Raw genomic sequence first — 14,592 nt, forward strand, 5'->3', positions numbered from 1 at the left:
TCCATCGATAGTTCGATGCATTGTTACAGCCCTAATCGCCATACATATGGTGTTGACACATCTGTGAACATAATGAGGGTGACCTGGATTTAGAACCCACAATCAGAAGTTTCCAGCATGAGTTATCACCCTTACATGACTGGGCCACCCATGCCCCAACTTTGCAGAATACCAAAGCTTCTGAGGTTGATGATGATAGTATTGAAAATTATCACAATATATATACATTGATATGTTATCATGGTTAAGGTATATAGAACACCAATTTTCACCTAAAATATATTTTAAAACAGAAAATTATGCTACAGATTCTTATTATATTGAATTTCTCAAACTAATTCCACATGGGATAATACATAAATGAATGCATGTTTCTAAACAATAAACCTGACTGAGTTCCTAATGCAAGTCAGAGGATGCCAGCTTGACAAATGTAATTACTCACATTTCGCTGAATCCGTATTGAATACATATAACATAAGTGGCATGAATCGTAATGAATGTTTGGCTTCGGTCATAGCAACCTTTGTAATCCTGTCTTTGTGCTACGGTATTTTCATGATGAATTATGCATTTTCTAAACAATACCCATCACTCATGTTTATAATAAACAATAACAGGCATATAAATTTTGCATATAGTTTTGAATTCTAGGCTGCATTTTATGAACAAGAATAAACTATATTAAAGAATTTATTACTGGCATATGAACAGTGAAACAATATCTGATGTTTAAACTGTTTCATGAAATATTCAGAGAGAATGACTATTTTATTATGGAACTATATAGCACAGGAAATTATACCTTTTCAAAAAAGTATATTTTATTTTATCATTTGGGTATATCATAACAACAAATGCAGAATGGTTATTACAACTGCCCAGATTCCTGGTTTCTAAACATGAAACAAGAGACCTGCATTACAATATTAGTAGCAGAGTTCAGTATTTTAATAGTTTGACATGATTTAGAAAATATTAATAATTCTTATACATTTATATTGAATGATGTAACATTGTTTTTCAAGAAATATTGATAAAATACAAAAATGAAAATTGATTATTACATACTAAAATGTAACTGAAGGTTTTACGGTGTCTATGATCAACATACAGCTTTTGAAATGAAAACTTAGATCTCCATAAACACTACATTTGACAAATATCCCCCATGTAACAGAAGTATACATGAGTAAATCTTCAAATCTGGTTTCTAAAAATGTTTTTGGGGTTGCAAAATGATGCAGGATTCAGACCCAAAAATGATTCTTAGTCAATCACAAAGAAATGAAACAATATTCATGATGTCAATGTAATATTTCATGATGATGAAGAACACATACATCCAATCCAGGAAGACAGAATTGCTTGACAAAGCAATAATGACCAGCCTCGAATACCTCCAGGTAAAGGAATATATAAAAACTATTTTCAGCTCATTGGCACAATTTACTCTTTTGGCAAGAGTGACTATTTGCTGGATGACATCAATTCCTGAAGAGCTACTCCCAGTTGGATCTTACATTTGTCTGTGATACTTTGGACGAACACAACAATCTCCACTGGCTGTACTCCTTAGGATAATGTAATAAAGAATACATCTTTCCGATTTGGCAGCACTAGACTAATAGTACTGTTGTTTCACTTCCATCATGACGATATGGACACAATGCAGCTGAGGAACATTCTGTGCTATGCTGATGGGGAACTTTCCAATCCTTTTTGGTTTTCATCTATGAACATTACAACACACACTGAATGATTAGTTTGAACTTGTTCCTTATCAATCTCACACAGTAGAAATCTCAGTTCCTCATCAAGCATTTGGAATGAACTCTCACATCAGATTCAGTAATTGCCAAAATGCTACACTCAATGAGAACACACTATCTTGATATGCTGGGGCTTCTCCAAAGATTCAATTTTACAGCAGTTGGTAAGCATCAACATGCATTTGCTGCAATCATACAGGTACAAACACAATCTCTTTAACCACACAAAGACAGCTGCTGCCTTGAAATCAATGGCATCAAGAACAACACCATATAAACTACACATCAAATGTGCTTGTATGAGGAAAACATGCATTTGTGAAGCTAATCCACTTTCTGCACTTAATCCTCTTGTGACCTGTTCTTCAGGTGCCTGATTACACATTTGAAATCTCTGTTTATTGGATTCATGTTTCACTTCCTTTCTGCTTCTGGATCATCAAGCATGTTTTGCCCAATTACACATGTTATCATCCATCTTGTCTTTGATTTTGTAGGAAATAAAACATCTTAAATTGAAATACAATTGTCCATGATGATGGTGTTATGATCCTTCAAGGCGACAATAAAACTGCTCTCACTTTACATAAGAATTTGAATCAATAGCACATCCTGTAGGACATTACCTGTGATTACTGTGACTGCTTCCAACAAACTGCACGGATATCCTAGTAAAAGGACTCACAGTATTTTCGGGAATACATCACAATACAAAATTTCCATTTGCAACTTGCAACACAGGTTCCTCTAAAGTATATAGCGCCTCCAAATATGAAATACACGCTCCCCAGATGGTGAAACCGCCGCCCTTGCACAACGAAATCTGCATTAGTGCTGAAATTTCCTCTGTCAGCGCTTTCTGTTGAAATCAATATGTGCGTTGTCGTTCAATGTATGTAGGTGAGTATATCATACTACATACATACACACAGCCAATGTAAGTACTCTGCTTGTCAAAATGAGTTATTACATTCTGTGCAATACGTGAATTATTACGTTCTGTGCAATAAGTGTCAGTCTGTCCTGCATCGATATCATATTCCACTGCAATGTACTGCTGATATCCTCGACAAGGAGAGATAGGAATATCCAGTGGTCATTTGCACACATTGTACTGCTGATATCCTCGACAAGAGAGATAAGAATATCCAGTGGTCATTTGCACACAATGTACTGCTGATATCCTCGAGAAGAGAGATAGGAATATCCAGTGGTCATTTGCACACATTTGTGCAGACACGCATGTTGCTGTGAAGCGTCATTTTATCAATGGTAGCAATGCTAGCACACCATCTTATCCATTCAATGTTCTATGAGAATGTTTCTTCAACTTCAGGGTACAAGGACAAGTGCATGAAAGAGTAACTATTTTGTACCTGTAACATGGTATTCCTAACACATCATCTGACACCAGTGCTCTTTAGGTAGGATCCTAATCATTAAACAGCAGTACGGAAGATCCTTTCTTTTTAAGTTGTGATAAACATGCCAGACATGACAGGCTGATGTGCAGAATCTCTGTCTACTTCTTCACCATCCAATCCTTCATCAAATATTGTTTCTGAAAGAGAGAACAACAGTATTATAATTCATTATCTTATGGTTGGTTGAATCAAATTAGTCAAAATCAAAATGGATACACTAAGACAAGGGATCGGAAGTTCTTGTCAGCCTGACTGGACGGTATTACAGTCATCAAAGTAACCATGCATGCTTAGTTTGTGCTTGTCACAGCGGAGAGTCAAATTATTATAACATTTTAAGCATTTTCATTTACTTGCTGAAACAGAACCACAATTTTCTCAAATCTGAACGTTTTAATGTACCATCATATAGTTCCAGTCAAGCAACATAGCTTGACCTTCATCAAGACAACTTTTTAAAAAATGATTACCCTAGTCTTAGAGTTTAACCGTAACTGGAAAAATAACCACTGTGCTGTATGATACAACTACAACAGAAAATTTCAGCTATCTTTGACATCAATAAACTTGACATTTGATATTGTCGGATTGACAAAAACAAAACAACACATATAGTTCCGCAGAGGTAACCATGATCCAGAAACTGACCATCTGCACCAGACAGCCCAGTTATCCACACCACTGGGATTAGATTGGGTGTCCCCAAGACCTACTGACTGTTCCATTGTGTCACACCTTTCACTAATAGCATGGGCTGCTGGAGACCTATTCTAGTCATGGAAAAACTGGTAGGTTTAAGGTTTGAGGTTCACTGTTGTCCTGTGCTTGTGGTAAAAATGGTGACAAGAGTTTCAGGAGGAATACCAATGATCAGATTTGACCTAGTTGATTGTACATGATGAACCTTGATGGCATTGATGGTTTGCCTGCTCCGTGCCTAACTACCTGCACAATTGATTCTCGTTTTTTACTTCAATATAATCACTTATACCAACACCTTAAATCAAGACAATTGTCTGGATTAATAATGGGGCATATAATGGCATTCTTGTTTCGATATACCTCCTCAAGAAAGATGTCTGGAAGGTAGGTTCTCCCTATCCTTGCTCCAAGGATGTACTGTGTGCTGGGCCCATGCATGTATAGTAATTCTAACCTTTAAAGAGGCAAGTCTAGATAATTGAGTGAGTGAGTTTAGGTTTATGCCGCACTCAGCAATATTCCAGCTATATGGTGGCAGGGTCTGTAAATAACCAAGTCCGGACCAGACAATCCAGTGATCAACAGCATGAGCATTGATCTACGCAATTGAGAACCGATGACATGTGTCAACCAAGTCAGCGAGCCTGACCACCAGATCCTGTTAGTCGCCTCTTACGACAAGCATGGGTTACTAAAGATCAATTCTAACCCATACCTTCACGTGTCAAGTCCAGATAAGCAGAAGTCTAAGGACCCAAGTCTGTTATTACTATTTTTTGACAAATTATCATTTAAACTATTAATTATTACCTTAGAGACTTGTGCACGTCTCGGTTCTCCCTATCATGTGGCTGTAGGTGAGTTAGTGAGTAAGTTAGTTTTTATGCTGCTTCAAATGATATTATTGATTACAGCTTTCCAGTACACCTAAGGGATGCTACTCTGTATAGCACAATGTAGCGGGCTAGACAACTGGACCACCCATGCCTTCAGGATTATACAGTATCAGATACAAGAAACTTATAACTGATAACACATCTTATTGAAACTAATCTTATCAATTAAACATGCTATGGATGATTTGGTCTACATTCTTAACAAGGCTGCCAAATGAAATCTGCATGTTTCCATCAAACGATTATGTAAATGACTATAAGATAAATATCATAGTCATGCTTTCTTAAACAACATTTTTATCTTACCAAGTAAAAGATCAAAGGTTTCATTTCACATCTTAAAAAGTATTTAAACAAATAAAAGCAATTACCTCAAGACAAATTTCATAACTTCATTATCCTGCAATAATATATTTTACTTTTAATACAGAGTAATAATGTGATATTCCTGTTATTCCATAGTACATACTAATGGACACTTGAGTTATTGCTTAACTCTATATATTCCATCATGTATACATGTTACATTGATTATATTTACCTACTTTTTAAGTAAATGACTGAACGTAATTCACCACCATAGATGTATTTTCCCTACATATTACAGTTAATACTTAGAAGGTTCCATTTCACCCTTATCCTGTATTAATATATGCCTGTCAGTGGATTCTGAAACACTAAACCTACGCCATCTGATTAGATTGACACCTGCAAATACACCATAATTATTAAGATTTTATATGTCTATTTGATATCACCTTGTATTTTTCCTATCGGTACTGCAGTGAACAGCATGCTAAGGGCAAAACAAAACTTAACAGTCCTTGAAATGAACAATGTATTTCTCCTACACATTCCACATGTACAGAGACATGAAAACATGTCAGCATCAATATTTGATAACATCTCCCAACAATGCATTTCCATCATACAGGGGGATATATTCTTTTATTACACAGTTCAATGCAAGCTGTTACAACCAACAGCTGTTTACTGTTGAAAATAACTATCAGATATTGTTTCATGCATATCCCCTGTGTTATGGTGTTGGCGAGATGAAATATAATATCAATATTTTATAGCTACTTATTGCACAGGATGTATTCCACACCATGCCGTTGGATGCAATAAAGTTTTTCATTGAGTAATGGTTTTATTATGCTAATGTTCCAATCACATTTCCTAAAACTTCTCTCTCTGTTCTTCAGTTGAATAACTGCAAAATGTTTCATCTACATAATGCAAGGAGTAGCAATCAATATGTGTATCAATTATTTATGTAGGAGCCCTCTAAAGTATAACAGATATCAAACTCTAAAAATATAGGTTATCTTGTAATTTATTCTGCAGAACTTCATGCATGACAGGAAATTCTGTGATAGTGATGATAAAGGTAAAGTTTGAATTGCTGTTTCAGATATGGGATATCAACTGTGAATAATTCACACAAGGCCACTCAGTGCTTGAGTGTTTGAGTGAGTGAGTGAGTGAGTGAGTGAGTGAGTGAGTGAGTTGTGTTTTATGCTGCTTTTAGTAATATTCCACCAATACCATAGCAGGGGACACCAGAAATGGGCTTCACATGTACCCATGTGGGGAATCAAACCTGGGTCTTCGGCATGACGAGTGAACGCTTTCACCACTAGGCTACACCACTGCCCCACTCAGTACTTGAAGTTCAACATCATCATATTTTGTAATACAGTTCAAATGTCAAGATTGGTCACATGTTAGTATATTAACAACGGATGATCAACTAATGCCTGACCATAAGTGGAAATAGTAAAAGAATACATTTATAGCATTCAATTTCCACTGGGTAAATAATAACAGATAAAATGAAAAAATTTTCAGATATTTTGTTCATAATTTTCTGTGCCATTTCAGTCAGATCCAAATCGTCTTGAAGCAGTTCTGGTGGACCAAATTCAGAGCACTGAACCTGTCAAAAATAGGATTAATTCCAGCTTTTGTTGTATACATAATGCCCTATTTTGGATGATTCTTACCTGCATTACCTAACATTTGAAAATCTGCATTGACAGGACACCAGCTACATGAAGAGCACTAACAATGAGTGAGTGAGTTGGGTTTTACGCCGCTTTTAGCAATATTCCAGCAATATCACGACGGGGGACACCAGAAATGGGCTTCACACATTGTACCCATGTAGGGAATAGAACCCGGGTCTTCGGCGTGACAAGCAAACGCTTTAACCACTAGGCTAGCCCCACCGCCCCAGCACCAATAGATACCAACAGACATCCTTAAGGTCACGGTTACAGGTCGTTCCATTGCATTGTCTTCACCATAAAATAACAGTATAATATCAACCATTAGATGTGGACAATCAGCGCCAAATAATTTGACATTCAGTCAGTTTAATGGTTCATACATTCTACAAACATCCAAATTATAGAGCAATTGCTACATGAGTCTTATCCCATTGACTGAATTTTGAAATTAAATATGATGAACGTATAGACTTATTATATGCAGACATTTACAATCAGTAAACATCAGACTGGATTTCAAACCTTGATACATTGATAAATAATGAAGATCTGTTGATTTTGATGTTCTTGATGCTTACACTATCAACCACTTGATATGTTCTTGAATATTTATAGGGTGTCTCTCACTCAGACTGACTGACTGACTGACTGAGTATGGTTTTACGCTGCTTTTAGCAATATTCCAGCAATATTACGGCGGGGGACACCAGAAAATTGGCTTTACACATTTGTCTCTCAGACCTAATATTAGAAATACTGAGTCCATGTCAGCTAAGAATGATTTGGCAGTACCTTAAAGTAAGCATTTTGTAGATGTATCTATTCAAATAACATATCATACATTTCCAGGATTAAATATCAGTACAAAAATGTTTTGACTCAATCTTTCAAGGCAATCTTGATGCTATCAGAAAACAAGATTAGTACTAAAAACGCTTTTACTAAAAAAATGATGATTAATTTATGATGACAAAATCTTGAACAGATTTTACAGAGTTTCCTATACCAGAAACAAACAAATTTTTGTTAGCCTTGCAATTTCCCATAAAACCTTTTGAAAACTATTTCTGCAAGCTGTTCCATGAATTAAATTTGTTCAGACAGACATATATCCCCTTCTTGCAACCAGATATTTCATTTGAAAGTATACCCCAGGAAGCTAACAAAGCTCCAAGTCTACAACATATGGCCCCATCACAATAGAGTATGGAAACTTTCTTTTCTGTTTTTCAGCTTTCCTCAACAGCTGGTGTTATCAATGCACAACCGGGTAGATTTTGAATTTCATGGGCTTATTGAACAGATATAGGTCAGCAGTCTTACAACAGGGAAATTTGTATTTAAGTGCTTCATGTCGACAGCATTCGGCAACATTTCACTCACTCCATAATTTCAAACTTATTACGAATTTCAAACTTATTACGAATTTAGACTGGAGTAGATTGAACAAGAGACTTTTACATTATTTCAAGTTCCTGTCACATGACTAAGTGCATTTGTGATTGCCAATAGTGCTTACTAATCACCCAAAAAGTCTTCAAACAAAATGTTCACCAAAAGTTGCACTACTTGCAAAATGTTTACAAGGAAACCTATTAATGAAACGATACTATCTTAATGCTGAAAAAAGAAGTCTAGTAAAATATACTTGTGATACAACTCCGCTGCTCGATAAACAACTTCTCTGTTTTTCCTGTTACAGCTATTAGCTCTTCCAGACATATGTAATTCAAATTGATCCAGTTTGACATAACTTTTGATGAGTGAAATTTAAAACCCTTGCCAAAGCACCACTAATGATTTTCCTGGATGACAAAAAAAACAAGCGAGCAGCATAAATATGGGTAAATGCCCTAAAAAGCTTCCTGGCAAAAAAAGTATATAATTTTGCCCTCATTTTCTATGTTCTCCCAGCTGAGTGTTTTAGCTTAGTATCAATTACAGCCCAGACTTTGGTAAATTTGACAAGCTGCTTTAAAAGCTGTCTCGGCAGATGGCCTTGTAAATTGCTGTGTTTTCAATGAATGGTCCCTGTAGGGGCTCGTGAATTCAACCAATCAGGGTTCAATGCAAAGCTGGAAGCTACCAGGACAAATTCAGCTGTTCTAACACATACACTCTTGTCAATTTTCAAATTATCCCGATTTTTTTTCTTAAAGGAAAAAAACATTCAACAAAATTTGGGTTATATCATGCCCGGATGTTATTTTTCCATGAAAAGTGTCCATATGTAGTACGTTTGAAAGTTTACTTTGAGAAAATTAAATTTTGTTTCCATAAAATTTGGAAGAAGAAGAAAAAGAAGAAGAAATATAGAATAAATACATCTATAGAAAAACATAAAACTATTTCCCATGCTAATTGCACTCATTCTCAAATTATACCACACAACACATACAGCAAAATGCATCTAACTTTGATCATGGTATTTTTACAATTTAGTAAGATAGATACATTTTCTGTAATCATTTTTGTGACTAACATGCACAAATGGTAACTGAAACACTACAAAAACAGATATCGTGACTAAAAAAAAAAAGGATCAATAGGCTATTCAGCTTTCATTTGTCATGACAAAATTTTATCTCTGTTAGACAAAAAATATCAAAACTGTTGAGAAGGAAAAACTCTGTGTCACACGCTGTAATGCAAACGAGCTGAACTCTCTGAAAACGATGAGATTATGTTTCCCATTCATTTTCCTCAAATGACAGGGCCCAATCTTCAGTGTTCTAATTTTCTATGGAGCCAAACCACTTTTCTTCTCTTCCAATAATTACGCATCAATCAATTAAAGGATGAAACGTGAAAAACAATGTGAATGACGCTACAGTACTGTTAAAGGCTTTGGCATATAATAAACATCATCGGCCAGCTATGCAACTGTGATCTTTAGAAATATGAAGATGAAAAAATATTTGGGAGGGGCTTATATGATTATAACCAGCAGATGAAGTCATTACCAGATTACCTTCATTGATTGAGGACAAGGCCTCTATCAGATGAAAGGAATTCAATATTGAAATGTCCAGTCTCAAATAAACCAAACTGGTTTTGTAAGAAGAAAGGTTCTCTGAAATTATTTCACAAAGATTAAAAAATTAATTTGCATTCTTTTACCAGAAAGATATGGTAGGATTTATTTTTAAGATATGACACTACAAATGAATTGTGGATAATATTATCGCAAATGAGCTTTGTTACAAATACTATTGACATTTTTCAAGAGAAAGAAAACTATCCATCTTCAGATACCTCATCAAACTTGTCTTAAACATCTGACAAATTTCTAACATTACTGTAAGTGAGTGAGTGAGTGAGTGAGTGAGTGAGTGAGTGAAGTGAGTGAGTGAGTGAGTGAGTGAGTGAGTGAGTGAGTGAGTGAGTGAGTGAGTGAGTGAGTGAGTGAGTGAGTGAGTGAGTGAGTGAGTGAGTGAGTGAGTGAGTATGGTTTTACGCTGCTTTTAGCAATAATCCAGCAATATCTAGCGGGGGAACCAAAAATGGGTTCCACACATTGTACCCATGTGGGGAATCGAAACTGAGTCTTCGGCGTGATGAGTGCGAACGCTTTAACCACTGGGCTACCCCACCGCCCCAACATTACTCTGAGTTAAATACACGTTTGTATACATCACTGTGAACTGACACACTGCCCAATAGCAATTGGAAACATATTACAGAAGGATGAGATGCCAGATAAACTACTCAAAAACAGTTAAAGAACAGCTGATTACATATAGTAATATGAAAGGGGGCGGTGGGGTAGCCTAGTGGTTAAAGCGTTGGCTCGTCACGCCAAAGACACGGGTTCGATTCCCCACATGGGCACAATGTGTTAAGCCCATTTCTGGTGTCCCCCGCCGTGATATTGCTGGAATATTGCTAAAAGCGGCGTAAAACTAAACTCAGTCAGTCAGTCAGTAATATGAAAGAATTGGGTGTGAATTCCTTTGAGTAGTGTACAAGTGCCAACTCTGAAACAAATGGGCCTCATATCTGATCCACTGTATGGAAAGAAACATGTACTACACAACAGTAATGCATAAACTACTCCTTTCATTTTCTTACCACAAAACTCTCACATACAAATATTGAGAAAGTAGAATAGTGATCTTCATGCCAATAAATCTTAACTACACATACAGTTTTCATTATGCTAACTGTTCCATTTACCGACAGGCAGGACCCACCATGAGGACACTAATATTTGAAATAGGCAAATGAAAATAGAAATAGACCAACAGCATCCAGGCAATAAAGACAGTGAACACTGTTATTTGGTAGTATCAAGTAATGCTGCCTGTTTCTGTGGCAATGATGGGGATTGATGGACTGTTAGGCTCAGTGTTACTTTGCATTCACTATATGTGTACAATGGGAGGTAACTCCTGCTTTTACTTCAAGTTCATTTACATCAATTCTAGTTGAGACGAGTTTTACGTCGCATCGCCATTATTTCAGCAATGTAGTGAAGACCAAGTCTGCATACATAAAAGTACAAAGCTTAAATGAGTTTGGTTTTTAAAAACATTTATTTTTGGAGAAGAAACTGTCCTCAAATTCTGCAGACACGTTAAAGCCAGTATGAAAATATGATTGTATCTGAACCATATCCTATTTGCAAAACATTTCTTTCCATTTTTTTCAAAAGTAACACTAGTATTAATTTACGATAAAAGAATATAAATACCTCTGATGCCACACTTTTCAGCAAAAATGTAAGTACAGAAAGAGATATGAATATTGTTTTTAACCTACATCAGGCATGATATGCCATCCAAACTGTTAATACAAATTTACCTAATATGATCCTTCCTTTATGCTTCATTCCAAATTGATTCCTGTGTCATGGCTTTATCGTACAGCAAAAATACATGCATTTTTAAGTAATTACCACATTCCTGGAGTGTAAAACAGTCATTTGAATACCCATTTGCTTAGAAAGAAAGTTAGGTTTACATTAACAAAATGCCACAGAGGGCCATAATTCACTTTTATCATGGCAGTCATTTTCAGTTGTTTGAAATACCTTTTTGCAATTGTCATGACTTATAGATGTTAAGTTAATGTTATCTACACAAACTCACTTACAACAGTCATGATAGTTCATATTTTGCAGTGGTACTCCCAAAAAATCAAGGAAAGATATAATGTACATTGATTTTACAGGGAAATAAAAATGCGTAGCGTTCGGTTTTAAATAGAAAATTTTAAGCTATCATAATTTTGTTATATACCTTTGATTTTCAACACAGTAAGTTTATCTCCATTCTACCATAACCACATTATAAAAAAAATACATACTGTGATGGAAAATCAGAGGTATATAACGTGATTATATACCTCTGACTGACTTTGATTAACCAATCACAATCCAGTATTTACTGAAGTCATGGTAGAATGTATGTCAAATATAGTAGATATATGTCTATCATGAACCACAATGCTGGTAGTCAGATGTCATTATGAGACAGTGTTACTCATAAGAGGAATATATGAACTTTAAACATTAATGAAAGGCATTGTTAAATCCAATCTGATTGTGCAGTGAGCAGATTGTTCAACAGTTCATATACCATGTTCAGCTCTGAGCCAGCACATCTTGAGGCAAAGTAAACCAAAACAGCATCAAAAGGCATGCCATTCCACATAAGATTTAATGGTTCAGAATATAAATGCAAACTAGACAATGAAGTTCTGAATGCACTTAGGCATGGTTTGTTTGTGTTGTTATTGTTTGTGATATGCCCACTGTATCAGTCAACATCAGGGGTGGAAATAACCCATTGCCCGACGCCCGAGTCCAGTGTTTTTTTTCTGTTGGGCATGCAAATTTGTATATCACACTGTACCGGTGTCCAGTTGACTTTCCAATATTAATTATGTTGTTTATTTAAAAAATCAGCAAGAAAATGGCCGGTATAGTGGAAAACTTATCAGGGCAAGTGATTTTACATGTGACACTGTACCGGAGTACACTAGCAATTTTAAAGTTATTTCCACCCCTGAACATGTGACAATAAGCATTGAGAAAATGTCCAGAACACAGCTGATGTTGTCTTGGGGATCATGTCAATATAATATAATTGCAGAAAATAGGGAATGCCAATAAAGCCAGCAAATGTTAAGTAAAACAAAACTGGGAATATAATATACCTTGCCAAATGAATTATAGAGGAACAAAGTTCTTAAGATAAATGAATACTTGAAAATAATGCCAATTATTTCATCTTCTGAGATGTCCCCCCAAATATCATACACATGTACCGGAATATTGCATAAATAGACATTGCACTGTACATGCTTCCGCTGAATACATCATGTGATGAGGGGATGAGATTGTAAGCATGTGCTTAAGAAATTCAGGCAGAAACATCTATTAGATGCAGCTAATTTCAATTCAAAGAACATACCCAAATTACAATTACAGCTCAGAGGTACCTCTTATATGAACAGGAAATATGAGTATCTGACAATTATATTTTTTATGGAAATATGAATATATGTATCAAACTAATTTAACACTATTCATTAAGGACATACCATTTAGGTTTTTTTCATGAATGATCTGTGAAGTTTTGTAATAATCAAAGGAAACAGCATTAACAGCAGAACACTTGGCATAATAACAAGTATGTATATCACCAACCCATACCTGTTTGTAGTTTGCAGAAAACTATACATAAAAAAATTATATGAACAAAACTTTTCCTCCTTTGTAATCAATCCAAAATTCAGATTTCTTTCACCTCCTCCACGTTGAGGTAGGTGGGGTAGCCTAGTGGTCAAAGTATTCACTTATCACGCCGAATACCCAGGTTCAACTCCCCACATGGGTACAATGTGTGAAGCCTAGTTCTGGTGTCCCCCTACTGTGATATTGCTGGAATATTGCTAAAAGCAGGGTAAAGCTAAACTCACTCACTCCTTCACTTTGGCATATTGGCTCAAGCAATCTGTCATATACAAAAGGGGCGGTGGGGTAGCCTAATGGTTAAAGCGTTGGCTTGTCACGCCGAAGACCGGGGTTCGAATCCCCACATGGGTACAATGTGTGAAGCCCATTTCTGGTGTCCCCCGCTGTGATGTTGCTGGAATATTTCTAAAAGCGGCGTAAAACCAAACTCAGTCAGTCATATACAAGAAAACGATTGGCTTGGTCTGCAGGGAAACTATGGCCTGCTTAAACACCTGTAACCTGGGCTGAATGATAATGATTCTACTGTATAGTCTTGCATTTAAACATTTTGTTTGGATCAAGGTGGTGATGAATCTGAAGTTGAGTGAGTGAGTGAGTGAGTGAGTGTAGTTTTATGCCGTTTTTAGCAATATTCCAGCAATATCACAGTGGGGGACACCAGAAATGGGCTTCATACACAATCTGAAGTTTATGTTAATGTAATGAGAATATAAGGAAGACAAGGATACACAAGTCAATTATGCATCAGATTAGAATATATATGGGGATGTCCATATTGTGATATCTGCTTCTTTGTTATGGTAACTAAACAATCAATTTCAGTATAATTATGACATCATGTCTAGCTCATAGGAGTCACTGTTGAAAATCTTCAAAATTACAGAAAGTAATTTTGAAAATATGAAAAATACTTTTCTTCCCCGTTTAAAGCTGGCTTTCAGGAATTAAACCTCAACTGCTAGTGTGCATGTACTTATGTACTTGTTCCATCTGTAAATGCAATGTTTTTCAGGATAATTCTTAAAGTAGTTTGACATGTCTCATAAAAATAACATACTCTAGACTGGCACTGAGCCATGG

The 14,592-nt window shown here is 35.9% G+C and overlaps 1 long non-coding RNA gene across 1 annotated transcript in view; it reads right to left on the reverse strand.

Moving 5' to 3' along the window:
• Positions 1 to 804: 804 nt before the first annotated feature.
• LOC124275442 overlaps positions 805 to 14,592 on the reverse strand; it is a 33,839-nt gene continuing 20,051 nt past the window's right edge. Inside the window, exon 2 of the long non-coding RNA XR_006898291.1 lies at positions 805 to 3,333. This is a non-coding gene — a long non-coding RNA (uncharacterized LOC124275442). The remainder of the gene's footprint in view (positions 3,334 to 14,592) is intronic.

The sequence above is a fragment of the Haliotis rubra genome, unplaced genomic scaffold, assembly GCF_003918875.1.
Source record: "Haliotis rubra isolate DU_JTF1 unplaced genomic scaffold, ASM391887v1 Scf2, whole genome shotgun sequence".
NCBI lineage: Eukaryota > Metazoa > Mollusca > Gastropoda > Lepetellida > Haliotidae > Haliotis > Haliotis rubra.